The sequence below is a fragment of the Lipotes vexillifer genome, unplaced genomic scaffold (assembly GCF_000442215.2).
Source record: "Lipotes vexillifer unplaced genomic scaffold, Lipotes_vexillifer_v1.1 scaffold644, whole genome shotgun sequence".
NCBI lineage: Eukaryota > Metazoa > Chordata > Mammalia > Artiodactyla > Lipotidae > Lipotes > Lipotes vexillifer.
This window is the reverse complement of record NW_006783288.1, coordinates 1,689,983-1,707,146: the sequence shown is the minus strand read 5'-3', so window position 1 is coordinate 1,707,146 and position 17,164 is coordinate 1,689,983. Positions and strand designations below refer to the sequence as shown.

Here is a 17,164-nt window from a genome sequence, read left to right as displayed (position 1 = left end):
TTTAAGCAAGGCAAAGTTTCTTTGACCAGCTGCAGTAAGAGAAAACACTGTTTTAACATTGTGTCAGAAAGGGGAAATCAATGGAGAATTTTTACAGGGTTTTGGGGCCGGAGCTAGGTGATTTTAAGTTGTGTCTTGCAAAACGGGAATTAGTTGAGATCAGGAAATATTTATGACATGATGGCTTTGCATGGTGGACACAACAAAGTGAAGGTCTTGAAACCATTCTTGATGGTGGGATGTTAGTTTTGATCAATAAGTTACTTGATTAGCACGCGTATCTCTCAGGGTCAAGTGTTTTCTGAAACAAGTAACACTGATTTTTGCTTGTTTTCTGTATTTAGTTCGGGACAGGAAATCACGCCTAAACATGTGAATAGGAAGTTCAGTTTATTGCATTTCTCATACTGCACTTCAGACTCGCGTTATGGGCCTTGTGTTGGCCAATGAAACATGAGTCATGGTGACATGTGTCATTTCTGGGTAGAAGTTTTAAGAGACAGTGCGGGCCCGAACATATTCTTTTCCTGTTCTACCACAGTGTCTGGCACGGTGTAGCTAGTGAATGCTTCATCAGCCTGAGTCTCAGAGGGGAGGTGACGTGATAATGAACAGAGGTCCTAGTTATCCGATCACCAACATGTAACTAGTGTAGGAAATAAACCTTTTTTTGGTCTGTTTAGAGTCAGTAATAGTGGTTATTTGTTCCTGCGGTAAGATCTAGTCTATTCCGAACAAAACAGAGTCTAGGTAAATATTTGGCTAATATTTAATATACAAATGAATGATTAATTCATTAAATCATCACTACATTAAACATGAACTCTTCTCAGGTTTTCCATTTAGATCTCATACAGACGTGCTCCATTTAATAAAATTTGACGTATGGAAATTTGAACTTAAAACAAATAAGGCCATAATTATTTACAAAATAAAACATCCCTCCTCACTTGAATTTGTTTAAAATAATAAATCCTTGACCTTCCATTTACATGTTTATGATATAAAGCAAAGCACAACACATATACCTCTAGACTTTTCTCCTCTCCTGTCTTCACCAAGGAGATGCTGCAAATCTCTTGAATAACTCCTCTTGTTTACAAGAAGAGTATTTTAAAGACAAATAACTATGTAGCAACTTTTGCTGCTGTGTAGGACAGGTGTTTTCTAGCTCAATTCCATAGGTAGACTTTGGGGAGGGCAATTGGGGTAACTCATTCACAGAAGATTAAGTTCAGAATAAGGGAAACTTTTATCTTCCCTCTTCTGGAAAAGCAATCCTAACATTTATAAGACATTATAATATTAAAGAAAATTACTACCATAATTATGTACCTTGCTAATGTCTGTATAATTCTAGAATGAATTAATAGTAATACTGCACTTAAAGATTGAGTGAAAATTCTGAGCATTATTCATGTCTCTGCCAACATTCTTTAGCTCTTCAATGACATAACTAGTACAATAGTTTGTCATCTATAATTGTTTGCTGAATAGCTAAGCATACCTCATAATGGAAAAGAAAAGCTAGAGGAAAAGGAAAGGAAAAAGGAAAAGGAATAGTTTCAGTATCATCTTTTACTGTGCTTGGTACACACACTGTTTAGGAGTCTTGTGTGGGCCAATATGACTAAAAGAATGAGCTCACATGGGTTCATTTCTCTATAGTTCTGTATTTCTGGCTCTTAAAAATTATTACTGCATGAATTTAATTTAATTCTTGGTGTGAAATGGTCATCCAGTAAACCAAAGAATGCATCTATTATCCTCACAGCCCATTATGCCACTTTGTCCCACCGTGTCCCTCCAACCTCATCTCCATGTTTATCACCCACGAATCACACATTTTCACTAAAATATTTTGCTGCAGTAGTAAAGATAGTTGTTAAAGACCCTGAGAGAAACAGATCCTATACATTTATTGCACATAAAATGTGAGTTGCAGATTTTATTACAGCCAAAATAAGCTATACAAAAGTAAAGACTTCCTGTAATATTAACAGAGTAATGTCACGCATGCTTCTTGCATTAAAACCTTAAATACCCTGAAGAAACTTGCCGTCTGGGAAATGTAAACTTAGTAAATTCACTATAAGGAGCTTACCTTGTGCGGTACCCTCACATCCACGTTTAACCACATGACCACACCCACATGAACTCTGTAAGATGTTGTAATTATCTTCTTTGCTTATAATTTGCTTTTAATTGTATGTAAAACAAAACCCATTTTGAGGTATATGAAGTCATGTAATCATGTAGGCACCCTGCTTTTCCCATATACTTCATTGATTTTGAATCAAACTAAAAGACAGATTAACTCAACTCATTTATTTAGCATCATTTTTTACAGGTAAGGGAACAGGTCCAGAGAGAGAGAATTATTTGAGGTCACAAAGAGGATTTGTTATTTTAGTACTCCAGTATATTGGTTTTAACTTAAAATATTTTTTGAGAAACTTTCGCCTCCTCCATATTCCTGACAGGGCAACTTGTTCAGAGGTAGTTACAGTTATATGCCAAATTATCATAGCAATTCTGAGATGAAATATTTAGTAAATTTTTTCCTGAACACTCAGTTATTTTGGATACAGTCCTCACCAGTACAATTATCCACCACATTGTACACTGCCTCCCCATGCTATAGTCGATATCTATCCTTAAAATTGGACACATGGTCTTTTATACTTCGCAAGTGTTTTTGTTTGCTTTGGTTTTCTTTCTTTTGTTTTTTGTTTTGTCTGGTGGGCCCAAAGAGAGAGCTCAGATGCTCCCCATAGCCCAACTCTAGCTATAGGTAAGCCCAATAAGCAGGATGTAGAGAACTATATATTCAAGCCCATCTCCTTCATGGAGATTTGACAGGGTTTAAGCAGTGCTTTTACTAAACAAGTTAGACAAGTATCCCTAAAAGTAGAAAGACTGGGACTTGTGACTGCATCTGATGAATCTATTCCATTCCGTCCCATTGTGTGATGATGATCATTCTCTGAATCTTGGATTAGAGCACTGGGGAATACTTGTGTGATTTTAAAAAAAGAGAGAGCACAGGAAACAAAAGAAAAATAGATAAATTGTGCATCAACGGACACAATCAACAGAGTGAAAAAGCAACTTATGGAACGGGAAACAATATTTATAAATCATATATCTGATAAGGGGTTAATGTTCAGAATATATATTTTAAAAACTCCTACCACTCAACAACAACAAAGGGCTTCCCTGGTGGCACAGTGGTTGAGAGTCCGCCTGCCGATGCAGGGGACACGGGTTCGTGACCGCGGAGCGGCTGGGCCCGTGAGCCATGGCTGCTGAGCCTGCACATCCAGAGCCTGTGCTCCGCAACAGGAGAGGCCACAGCAGTGAGAGGCCCTCGTAACTTAAAAGAAAAAAAAATAATAATTAAGAAAGAAGCCAAAGGTCGGGCCCTGCCACGCACGCGCACACTCGGACAGTTGGGGGTGTTAGTCCAGCTCTCGTGTGTGGCGCGCGACCCCGGCGCAACACTCTGGCACAGCTGCAGCGTGGGGCTCGCAGCGCACGGATACCGCGGGTGTGGGGCTGTGCAGGTGCGGACAGCGTTGGCCTGAAGAAGACCTTAAGCGGTGCTCTAGCGGTGCTCTAGCGGTGCTCTAGCGGAGTGGATGGGCCCTCCTGGCTGAGCGGACAGGCCCTGCCGCCGGAGATATGGTGTAACACACCAACTTACTATGACCTAGGAAAGGCTGCCAAGGATGTCTTCAAACAAAGGATATGGATTTGGCATGGTCAAAATAGATCTGAGAACCAAGTCACGTAGTGGAGTGGAATTTTCTACTTCTGGTCATGCTTACAATGATACAGGGAAAGCATCAGGCAACCTAGAGACCAAATACAAGATTTGTAACTATGGACTGACCTTCACCCAAAAGTGGAACACAGACAGTACTCTTGGGACAGAAATGTCTTTGGAGAATAGAATAAGTTGGCTGAAGGGTCAAAACTGACTCTTGATACCATATTTGTAGGGAACACAGGAAAGAAGAGTGGGAAATTGAAGGCCTCCTATAAACGGGATTGTTTCAGTCTTGGCAGTAATGTTGGTATCAATTTTTCTGGACCAACCATCTATGGCCGGGCTGTGTTGGCCTTTGAAGGTTGGCTTGCTGGCTATCAGATGAGTTTTGACACAGCCAAATCCAAACTGTCACAGAATAATTTCGCCCTGGGTTACAAGGCCACAGACTTCCAGCTGCACACTCATGTGAACAATGGCACTGAATTTGGAAGGTAGATCTACCAGAAGGTGAATGAGAAGACTGAAACATCAATAAACCTCTCGTGGACCGCCGGCAGTAACAACACACGTTTCGGCATCGCTGCTAAGTACAAGCTGGATTGTAGAACTTCTCTGTCTGCTAAAGTGAATAATGCCAGCCTGATTGGCTGCATTATACTCAGCCCCTTCGAGCAGGAGTGAAACTGACCCTGTCAGCTCTAATCCATGGAAAGACCTTCAATGCAGGAGGGCACAAGGTCGGGCTAGGATTTGAACTAGAAGCTCAATGTGGTTTTCTTTTGTTTTTTTACACCCTCAGAGTAATTTTTTTTTTTTTAATTTCTGCATGTCCATATCAAGTGAACTTTATTAGTAAGCAATCATGATCCATTGCTATAAGAGGTGTCCATGAATTCTGGAGTTCAAAGAGACCTCATAATTGTTTTTTTGTTTTTTACTCACAAATAACCTGTATATGTTTATTTTTTATTTATTTATTTTTTCTTATTAGTCATCCATTTTATACACATCAGTGTATACATGTCAATCCCAATCTCTCAATTCATCACACCACAACCCCCAACTCCCGCCGCTTTCCCCCCTTGGTGTCCATATGTTCTCTACATCTGTGTCTCAATTTCTGCCCTGCAAACTGGTTCATCTGTACCATTTTTCTAGGTTCCACATATATGCGTTAATATATGATATTTGTTTTTCTCTTTCTGACTTACTTCACTCTGTATGACAGTCTCTAGATTCATCCACATCTCTACAAATGACCCAATTTCATTCCTTTTTACAGCTGAGTAATATCCCACTGTATAAATGTACCATATCTTCTTTATCCATTCATCTGTTGATGGGCATTTAGGTTGCTTCCACGTCCTGGCTATTGTAAATAGTGCGGCAATGAACATTGGGGTGCATGTGTCTTTTTGAATTATGGTTTTCTCTGGGTATATGTCCGGTAGTGGGATTGCTGGGTCATATGGTAATTCTGTTTTTAGTTTTTTAAGGAACCTCCACACTGTTCTCCAGGCTGGCTGTATCAATTTACATTCCTACCAACAGTGCAAGATGGTTCCCTTTTCTCCACACCCTCTCCAGCATTTGTTGTCTGTAGATTTTCTGATGATGCCCATTCTAACTGGTGTGAGGTGATACCTCATTGTACTTTTGGTTTGCATTTCTCTAATAATTAGTGATGGCTGAGCAGCTTTTCATGTGCTTTCTTGGCCATCTGTATGTCTTCTTTGGAGAATTGTCTGTTTAGGTCTTCTGCCATTTTTGGATTGGGTTTTTTTTTAATATTGAGCTTCATGAGCTGTTTATATATTTTGGAGATTAATCCTTTGTACGATGATTCATTTGCAAATATTTTCTCCCATTCTGAGGGTTGTCTTTTCGTCTTATGCTTTCCTTTGCTGTGCAAAAGCTTTTAAGTTTCATTAGGTCCCATTTGTTTATTTTTGTTTTTATTTCCATTATTCTAGGTGAATCAGAAAAGATCTTGCTGTGATTTATGTCAAAGAGTATTCTTCCTATGTTTTCCTCTAAGAGCTTTATACCGCCTGGTCTTACATTTAGGTCTCTAATCCATTTTAAGTTTCTTTTTGTGTATGGTGTTAGGGAGTGTTCTAATTTCATTCTTTTACATGTAGCTGTCCAGTTTTCCCAGAACCACTTATTGAAGAGGATGTCTTTTCTCCACTATATATCCGTGCATCCTTTGTCATAGATTAGTTGACCATAGGTGCATAGGTTTATCTCTGGGCTTTCTATCCTGTTCCATTGATGTATATTTCTGTTTTTGTGCCAGTACCATATTGTATGGATTACTGTAGCTTTGTAGTATAGTCTGAAGTCAGGGAGTCTGATTCCTCCAGCTCCGTTTTCTTCCCTCAAGACTGCTTTGACTATTCAGGGTCTTTTGTGTCTCCATACAAATTTTAAGGTTTTTTGTTCTAGTTCTGTAAAAAATGCCATTGGTAATTTGATAGGGATTGCATTGAATCTGTAGATTGCTTTGGGTAGTATAGTCATTTTCACAATATTGATTCTTCCAACCCAAGAACATGGTATATCTCTCCAAGTCTCCAAGTGTTGGTATCATCTTTAATTTCTTTCATCAGTATCTTATAGTTTTCTGCACACAGGTCTTTTGTCTCCCTAGGTAGGTTTATTCCTAGGTATTTTATTCTTCTTGTTGCAATGGCAAATGGGAGTGTTTCCTTAATTTCTCTTTCAGATTTTTCATCATTAGTGTATAGGAATGCAAGAGATTTCTGTGCATTAATTTTGTATCCTGCAACTTCACCAAATTCATTGATTAGCTCTAGTAGTTTTCTGCTGGCATCTTTAGGATTCTCTGTGTATAGTACCATGTCATCTGCAGACAGTGACGGTTGTACTTCTTGTTTTCCAATTTGTATTCCTTTATTTCTTTTTCTTCTCTGATTGCCATGGCTAGGACTGCCAAAACTATGTTGAATAAGAGTGGCGAGAGTGGGCAACCTTGTCTTATTCCTGATCTTAGAGGAAATGCTTTCAGTTTTTCACCATTGAGAATGATGTTTGCTGTGGGTTTGTCTCTGTGCTTCCTGGACTTGGGTGGCTGTTTCCTTTTCCATGTTAGGGAAGTTTTCAACTATAATCTCTTCACATATTTTCTCAGGTCCTTTCTCTCTCTCTCTCCTCCTTCTGGGACCCCTATAATGCGAATGTTGCTGTGTTTAATGTTGTCCCAGAGGTCTCTTAGGCTGTCTTCATTTCTTTTCATTCTTTTTTTTTTAGTCCGTTCCACAGCAGTGAATTACACCATTCTCTCTTCAAGGTCACTTATCCGTTCTTCTGCCTCAGTTATTCTGCTATTGATTCTTTCTAGTGTGTTTTTCATTTCAGTTATTGTATTTTTCATCTCTGTTAGTTTGTTCTTTAATTCTTCTAGATCTTTCTTAAACATTTCTTGCATCTTCTCTATCTTTGCCTCCATTGTTTTTCCGAGGTCCTGGATCATCTTCACTATCATTATTCTGAATTCTTTTTCTGGAAGATTGCCTATCTCCATTTCATTTAGTTGTTTTTCTGGGGTTTTATCTTGTTCCTTCATCTGGTACATAGCCCTCTGCCTTTTCATTTTGTCTATATTTCTGTGAATGTGGTTTTTGTTCCACAGGCTGCAGGATTGTAGTTCTTCTTAATGTGGTTTTGAGTAAAGCATCAGCTTTGTCCCTGGAGGTGAAGAGAAATGAAACCACTATGTTTTGGCCTTAAAATTCTTCTGTGAAATTGCAAAAGTGTGAACTTTTTGTTCTTCCAAAGAATTGTAATCCTCCCCACCCTGAAGTCTAGATATGGAGTCCATCCTAAGGGAGGTGTGCTTGAAGGCATGCCTGGAAGTTGTCACATTCGTGCCACATTTCAGTTCAGTTCCGCAGTGTTATTTTCCATGTGTTGCTCAGCGATGGTGTAGTGTCATGTTACAAAGGAGATGACCCGACCCTCCAGTTGTTCATCACGTCCTGCATATTCCACACCACTTTTTCATGACCTTGTATTATATTGGTCTCTGTGTGGTCATGGAATCTTTGGTTTTGCATCAGAATAAAATAAAATAAGCCAATCATATTTGGAATATATAAAAAAAAAAGAAGCAAAAGACTTTAATAGAAATTTCTCCAAAGAAGATATACAAATGGCCAAAATACACAGGAAAAGATGCTTAATATCACTAACCATTAGGGAAATGGAAATCAGCACCACAATGAGATACCACCTCATATCTGTAAGGGTGGCTACCATCAAAAAACAGAAAATAAAAAATGGTGAGGATATGAAGAAAGTTGAACGCTTGTACACTGTTGGTGGGAGTGTTAAATGGTGCATCTACTATGGAAAACAGTACAGCAGTTTCTCAAAAATTAAAAATAGAATTACCATATAATCCAGCAATCCCACTTCTCGGTATGTACACAAAATAATTGAAAGAAGAGTCTTGAAGAAATATGTGTACACTCATATAGTCATTGCAGAATTAGTCACAATAGCCAAAAGTTGGAAACAACCTAATTGTCCAGCAATGGATGAATGGATAAACAAAATATGGTAAATACAAATAACAGAATACAGTAAGTCCCCTACATATGAACGAGTTCCTTCTGAGAGTGAGTTCATAAGTCTAACTTGTTTTTAAGTCCCACAAAGTTAGCCTAGGTACCCAACTAACACAATTGGCTATAGGGTACTGTACTGTAATAAGTTTATAATACTTTTCACACAAATAATACATAAAAAACCAACACAAAAGATAGAGGAAACATTTTTAATTTTACAGTACTGTACCTTGAAAAGTACAGTGTACAGTACAACAGCTGGCATACAGGGGCTGGCATCAAGTGAAAAGGCAGGAAGAGTTACTGACTGGAGGAGGGAGAGGAGGTGGGAGATGGTGGAGCTGAAGGATCACCAGCAGTAGGAGATGGAGGGCAAGCTGTAGTTTCATTCACACCTAATGTTGATGGCACAGGTTCTGGTTCCTTGCTGGGTTCAATTCTCTCTATGCTCTTGGAAAAATGATCCAGTGATGTCTGGGTAGTTGCTCTTTTTTTCTCATCATAGATGACGTGGTAGCACTGGATTGCATTCTGAACGGCTACTGCAACCTTTGTGTACTGTTCTACATTCAGATTCTATGCCTCCTCAAATAAAGAAAATCCCCTTGCCATTTCCTGCATCGTGAATCTCTTCAGCTCTTCCGTTACTTCTTCCTCTTGTCTCTCTTCATCCTTTCTCTGGGGCTCCACTTTCATCAGGTCTTCATTAGTAAGCTCCTCGTGTTGCACAGCAAGGAGTTCAATGAAGTCGTCCTCTTGCAGATCTAGCTTGAAATAAAGATACTGTATGACTGTACTCTATACAGTACTATACAGTAAAGTACACAAAAGCACAAGCACTTGTAGAGGATGCATGCACATGACAATGTATGCCAGACACGTGAACTACTTTATGTGATTGGACATGCAAAGGCACGTTTGCATCTTTGAAAGTTTGTGACTTGAAGGTTCATATGTAGGGGAGTTACTGTATTATTCAGGTTTAAAAAAAGAAAGAAATCCTGTCACATGCTACGATATAGATGAACCTTGAGGACAGTATGCTTAGTGAAGTAAGTTAATCACAAAAGACAAATACTGTGTGATTCTACTTACATGAGGTACCTAGAGTAGTCAAAATCCAACACAGAAAGTAGAAAGGTGGTTGCCAGGGGCTGGGCAGAGGGAAGAATGGGGAGTTGTTTAATAGTTATAGTGTTTCAGTTTTGCAAGATGCAGAGTACGGGACACTGCACAGCAATATGAATGTACTGTACTTAATGCTACTGCATTGTATACTTAAAAATGGTTAAGATGGCAAATTGTATTTTATCCCAATGTTACCACAATTAAAAACAAAAAATAAAAGAAACAACAGAAAATAAGTTGGTGAAACCATAAGTTCTTTGGATAATCAGTCTGATAGGTTTTCCCTGTTTAGCCTTCATTTTTTTGAATTTGGAGCTTGAGCTTAATTTCATGCAGTTACTTGGCATTAAATGAGCCCTCTCCGCATAGTGTGTAGTCCAGTACTACTAAGGCACCTGAAAAGAGATTAGTTATCCTTAAACCAAACAATATTCCAAAGAAAGCTCTACCTTCACCAAGCTATTCTGTGAAGATTGATGGATTTCCGCATATTAGTTTTCTATGCTATGTAACGAATCGTCACAGACTTGGTGACTTAGAACAATATGCATTTATTATCACAAAGATTCTCTGGGTGAAGTATCTGGGCACAGCTTAGTTGGGTCCTCTGCAAGGCTGCAATCAAGATATCAGCCAGGACTGGGTTCTCATTTGGAGGATCGATGGGGAAAGATGAACTTCCAAGATCACTCAGGTTGCTGGCAGAATTCATTTCCTTGTGACCATACAGCTCATATAAGCTTGATCCTTCAAAGTCAGTAAGGAAAGCAGTTGGGGGCAAGATAAAGTCTTATATAGCATGACTTAATCAGGGGAGTGACATCTTATCACTTTTGTCATATTCTGTTGATAGAAGCAAGTCACAGGTCTCTTTCAATCAGGGGGGTGGAGGATAATACAAGGGCAGGAACACAGTGGTTGGAGTTGTAAAGTCTGTTCATCACATTTCTCTATCCATATTTTTCTCTTATATCGTTGACACAGTGTAAAGAGTATTCCTATGAATAACCTGTCTTGATTAGGTTAAAAGGTGCCTATAACTGATCTCTTGCTGACCTTGGGGATTTAAGCGTGTCCATTTCCTTGTTTCTACTTCCAGTGTACAGCATTTTAAAACTCTCCTTCTGAAGTTTGGGCCTTTGAATAATCCACAAAGCTGCTGCTTATTTTCTTTAGCAGTCTATATTAAATGCAGAACACTGATTGTTAGAAAGCTAGTGATCTGTTCTCCCTTTCAGCTTTCCACGTCAGATGACAAACTTCAATCTCTAATATAAATTTACATTAATTAATAAGCTAGACTCAAATGTTTTCTTGGAAATAATTAGAGATTAAAAAAAAATCTTAGTTTAAAGTTTTTTCTTGTTATAACATACCACCATACTTCAATTCCTTGGAACCAAAATGTGTATTTTGTGTGTATGTGAGTGTATGTGTACAAAAATGTGGATTTATGACAACTTTCTGGTAAGCTCAGAAAAGGTCTTCCTCTTTTTTCCCAAATAGTCTCAGTAAGTGCTCTGGGCAAAATTCAAGTCTTTACATTTCTTCTCTCATACATATTTACTACAAGCTTCTACTTACCAGACATTTCTGGACCATTTAAAATGCAATGGTTATGGTAACTATCTGTGTACCTTTTTTCAGTTCTAACTCAAGAGATTAGTGCTGATATATTTCCTCTCTAATACAGAATACCTTTTTATAAAGGCATCTTATCTATTTCTAGCTAGAATGTCACCAGAAACAAATGCTTTTAAAACACTTTCAAACAAATTATATTAGGATTTTAAAACAGACTGATGAAACTCACTTGGTTATCCAAATAATCAATACTGAGGACCACACTTTCAGTAGAAGTGATCCCCTTGTGTGTAACCGTAACTCAGAAATTAATCTGTTCTATTTTCATGGTAGAACCAGATGTGAATTTTGTCAATTTCTGATTTCCTTCTGTTTCTTAATTCCAAAGGATATCTGATAAAATTTTCGCATGGACCTTCAACATATTGTTTGCCTCAGGTTTATATGCGACTTGTTTTTTAAAGAGGTGAGGCTATAAAAGCTGGTATTAGCTATTTTCTATTGAATGGCAACTAAAGGTTGTCATGCTACATCACAGACACATGTTGTTTCATTTCATCTGAGGAGAGGTGTGGATTTTATGAGCTGGATTTTTTTTTTAAATTTCTTTAATAGTTAAGGAAGGGAGGTTCTAATATTTTAGGAAATTTATACAAGATTATATGATTATTTGGATAGTGGTGCTGGGATTTGAATCTAAACCTGTCTAACCTCATACTCCAATGAGGTAGGCTCAGATGTAGTGAGCAACAGATTGAGAGGGCAGGGCAGCAGAGCATGCCCTGCACAGGATAGAGGATGTAAAAGCAGAAAGTAGTTGCGTTCCCCAAGCCCCTCCAATAGAAGAGATGTCATCTCAAGATTATCAACCCTTTTCAGACAGACCACTCGTCATTTTATAGGCATCACTATATGAGCTAAGCCTTATATCTACCCTGCTCGCACCATCTCCAGTGTGGCAACTGGCTACACAAAACACAAGGGGAGCGATCTGGAGACATAGCAGTAGATAAGGTTTTAACACGTTCAGATCAGCTCCTACCTCTATCCTCTATGACTTACATTCTCCTGAATTTAAAGCCTCTTTATTTTCAAATAACTTGCTGTTTTGAATTAATTTGATTTTCTAATATTTTGGTCTTCTAAGGCACCATGATAAAGAAGAGAAGTAGCCATAGAATAGAGCAACTAGTTCTGATGTGATTGACCAGCACTATGAAAAGGACAGGCTGAAAATTAAGAGTGAATGGAGTTGAGTATTTTGTGTCCTAAGCCCACAGATTCATTTAAAAATTCCAACTTTGTATTTCATGTCAGATAAACAATTTCTTATGCATTGAGGAAAAATTGTGTGTGGGTGTTCACAGGGGGACAGGTATGAAATTAAATCTCTGAGAGCTTACTGTTCCATAGAAACTATGCATATACTATAGCAGCAATTAATTTCCCACTAACTCTACAATACATTTAATATCAGCCCCATTTTATAGAAAATGATACTGATGTTCAGGGAAGTTAAATGCATGTTCCAGGCCATAGAGGTGGTAAGTAGCACATCTCATTCCAAATTCGGTACTCCTTCCCTTACAGGTATTAACCAGTTGTAGTGATCATATGTACAATATTAAGATCAGATTTTAACACAAGTTCCTTCAAACATGCAAATAGATAAAACTATCTAAAACTCTGTGTAAAAGTAAATGTACGCTTCCAAGGAGACTCTGCTCAACTTAGATTTACCAATTAGTATGCAATTTCAACCTAATTAAAACATGTTGTCATGCAAGTAGAATAACATTTTTAATCATTTATTAATAATTAACATTTAAATATTTACTTTATCTCTCTTGAGGATTCTGTTACTTAGTGAGTAAAAGTTAAAGTTTTTAAAGTTTAGATGCTATTAAGAGATACATATGTCAAACTGGAACTTCCTCAGTACCCCTGAGCTCCTCTGACTGGGACAGATGTCACCCCAAGGTCATCAACCCATTTCAAACAGACCACTTGTTGTTTCATAGTCATCTGCATATAATCCAGCATCACATTCACCATCCCCGTAATCAGGAGATTGGAGTGGGATGTCTTTGTTGCTGCTACAACTTCAGCTTCCTTTTGGTCACAAATATCCATTCACTCCATTTCCCCATGTGAAAAACACTAAATTCCTCTTCAAAACATCCCCATAGTCCCATTTTTACATGGCATCAGGCACAACCAGGTCCAGATGCAATGCCTATGGATCTGGAGAGCTAGATAAATTGTCTGCACCCCTCCCATCCCATGCACCCAACATGTGATGGTAGAAAAGGGCAGGATAACCCAATAAACACCCCTAACTCGAAATGGAAAGAAAGGGAGGCAAACAGAAGTTATGAGTCTACAGCAATTCTGAGATCCTAACGAGCAAATATTGCCAGAATCCTGTACCCTGGGGATAGGAAATGTACCTTGACTAAGCTTCAGTTCAGTTCAGTCGATTGTTCTCTCTAGCTCTTGACTCCACTCTCTGGGATTTTCTTCTTTGCATCATTCTCCTTGGCCATTTTTGAAAAGGGCATCGAGCAGATTTCTTGGTCAGCTTCCTGTTGAATGTCTTTTAATATCTCAAAAATCTCAAATTCTTGGGGCTTCCCTGGTGGCGCAGTGGTTGAGGGTCCGCCTGCCGATGCAGGGGATGTGGGTTCGTGCCCCGGTCCGGGAAGATCCCACATGCCGCGGAGCGGCTGGGCCCGTGAGCCATGGCTGCTGAGCCTGCGCGTCCGGAGCCTGGGCTCCGCAACGGGAGAGGCCACAATAGTGAGAGGCCCGCGTACCGCTAAAAAAAAAAAAAAATCTCATATTCTTTTAGTGCGGGCAGGAGGTGCCTTTGCTAGTACAACACTCTTGAAACATTCTGAATTTCTATGTATTTGATTCCGGTCAAATCCATGTGCCAAATGTCAGCTCTAAAATAGTTTTACAAAATACCTCTCTCTCTCTCCTTAGTTACTAGAGGTTTGTATACATCAGGATTCTATGGGCTTATGACCCTACATTTCCTAGCAGTCTTGTTGGCTTAGAAGATCTACTAGATGTATCTTAACTCCTTTCAGAGGTTTTACAAAGAATGTCACAGCCACAGGCTTGATTTAGTCTTTGCTCTGAGATCATGTCTTACTGTAATGCTCAGAGTGAGTAGTTGTCCTTTATCTGAGGCTGTTCTTCAATGGACTGTCAAAGAAAGATTACACTGGACAAATTTAAAAAAAAACAGGAAGCCTTAGTTAAGATTATTGCCACAGAGGAAACAGACTGAACTCAAGGTGAATGTATTTTTAAGTGCTGAGGTGGGTGATCTAGTGGAAAAGGACTAGAGGACATTAAGGAAGGAGACTGGTCAGTGGGATGTGCCATCACATTGAGTTGTTCCTGAGTTTGCAGATGTTTTTCTCTATGATTAGGCCATCTGTGTTTGCTAACTGATGCCCCTTGAAGACACTGTCCTACCTTTCCAATGGGACTGGGAGGTAGGAGCACTCTCATCCTTGATGACTGTATTTCAAAGGGGTGGCTCCCAGGTCTTTTTTTTTTTTTTTTTTTAATGGATTTACATTTTTATTAGGCTTACAAAAATTCAATCTAATGGTGTCTTTAGGTACACATTTACTGAATAAAATCAAATATATACTATCTTCATAATAACTTTTTTAAAAAATGCAGTGGACTTATTTAAGTTTCTTCCATGGTTCACCATAATTTAGGTAGAGAAAATTCTATTTTTAAAAATGAATGAATGAATTATTTATTTATTTTAACATCTTTATTGGAGTATAATTGCTTTACATAAGGAAAACCTTTTTGTATTGTAAAACTGGCAAGAGACTGGGAGAATATTTACCTCTCAAAAAGGGCAGAGAAAGAGTTTACAATAGAAAGTTTTCTGAAGTAAACGCCCTAAAATAAGGGAGGCAGGGGACCTACCATCGGAAGAAAGCTCCCTAAAGTTTAGTGAAGCTGAGGGGAAGATTAAGGCCATCTTGGTTAGGATACACCTTTGATTTGAAGAAAGACAGTTCCTTTCTCCAGCCATGCAATCTTTGAGCTCTCTATTCTAAGTTTTGCTTGCCAAGTGGCTAGTTTTTGTTTTCTTTTGTTCTTGAATGAGCTCATCACTTTCTTATAGTATCTTAAGCAAGTAACTCATACATTCAACATTTTGCCTCAAAATTTTATTTTCTCTCTTTTAAATAACTGTAACTAAAATTTTACCCAAAGTCTTGCCACTATTACAGGGCTCATTCTTCCAGCTTCCCGTAAGAGAGTCTCTTTGCTGCCTCCCACCTAATTCCAAATAAAACAGCACATATTTTAGTTTTTCCCATTTGTGTGTTTTGTTCTGTTTTGGTTTATGGTATCATCCCATCACCACTTTTTCATAGTCATATTTTCCTACATAAAAATCTGTGGCATATAGCATTAAGTGTTTTTCTTGCCCATGGTCTTTGGGTCAGCTTGGGTCAGCTTGTGGGCTCAGCTGAAGGGTATTAAGATGCCAGGGAAAACTTTTCATGACAAAGGCAGAAGCACAAAAGAGAAAGCCAAAAACTGAAGCATATTTTAAGCCTCCTGTGTCATCAGTTCACTAATACAGTATTCCACTTGCCAAAGCAATTTACATGGCCACGCCTAAAGTCAAGGGGAAAGGAGGAATACTCTATCCAGTATGGATAAGGGGAAAAGGAACTGAACAATGAACACGAGCAAGGACTTACTCTACAACAGCTACTTTCGCCTTTTCTTAAATTTTTAAATGAGAGAAAAATGTATGTTTCACAGGGCTGCTGTAGGAATTATACAAAATAGCATAAGTGAAGCATCTAATAAGGTTACTGGCATATGTAGAAATTTCTTAAATTTTAGTTTCTTTGTACTAAGTTAAATATCATTCATCAAGGAAAAAAATGGACACTTTACATCTTATATTTATACATAGAATATTATTTTTTTCTTTAACTGGTGTCTCCCTTTTCCCTTTAAAAACATAATTCACTTTAGTAAATTTGTCACAAAGTGTTTTAGTCTCAAATAATGTATGGTTTTACAGGTTATATTTTTATTAGAATCTCTTCAGATATTCTAATTCTATTCTGAGTCAGTTACAACCCAAGATCCAGAATGAGACGTTTTTCCCCCTAGGAACATATTTAAAAGAATGGCTGGAGAAGAGCCTTTTGTGGGTCAGGACAGTCTTGATGAATAATATTCCCACCAATAATTAATTCCTGATTCACAGAATTAGGAAGGTTATGAATCTCCACTTGGTACAATTTAATCATTTGAACTTAATTTGTATGAATTTAGCTGGAGAAAAACTGGACTAATTTCAGACTGGTAAGCAGATGGCCAGTTTTCCTCTGCTTACTATTCCCTCAGTTCCCTTCCTCCTTCAGTTTTCATCTACTATCTCACAAGTGTTTTTAGGACTATTCCCTGGAGGTTCATAGAATGAGTGATATTCCCTGTGGCTACTCACTCTGCTTAGATAGAAAATATTCCAGGAGAAAAAGATAAAAATATATTGGCCCTTTATGAAACTGCCTTTGTCTGCATTAGTAGGCTCTATCTGGCAACATTAAATACATTATTTATTGCTGTCCTTAAGATTTTCTTGAAACAGCAAAAGATATATTTAAATTGAAATTAAAATAAATATGCTGCATAATTTCTTTAGACTTTGATGTCTTAGCATTTGTGTATAAATTTTAATTTATATAAATATGTAACTAAACATAAAGTTGTAGCAGTGAATAAGAGTATGAAATTTGGAGTTAGATTAAATAGGGCTTGAGTTCCAGATGTTTGACTCTGGAAACCAGATAGTCTATGTGAATTTCAGTATTTGCATTTGTTAAATGGGCTTAACTCTAGCACATCCTTGCATGACTATTTCAGGGGTTAAGTGAAATAACTCAAATATTTCATATATTGCCTGGGAGAACTAAATGAGATAGGCATGTAATATGCACAGTACATGACAATTAGTAAGGACTAAACATATATATATATATATATATATATATATATATATATATATATATATATA

The 17,164-nt window shown here is 38.0% G+C and overlaps 1 pseudogene; it reads left to right on the top strand.

Moving 5' to 3' along the window:
• LOC103071016 (voltage-dependent anion-selective channel protein 3-like) overlaps positions 1 to 17,164 on the top strand; it is a 79,996-nt pseudogene that overhangs the window by 26,135 nt on the left and 36,697 nt on the right.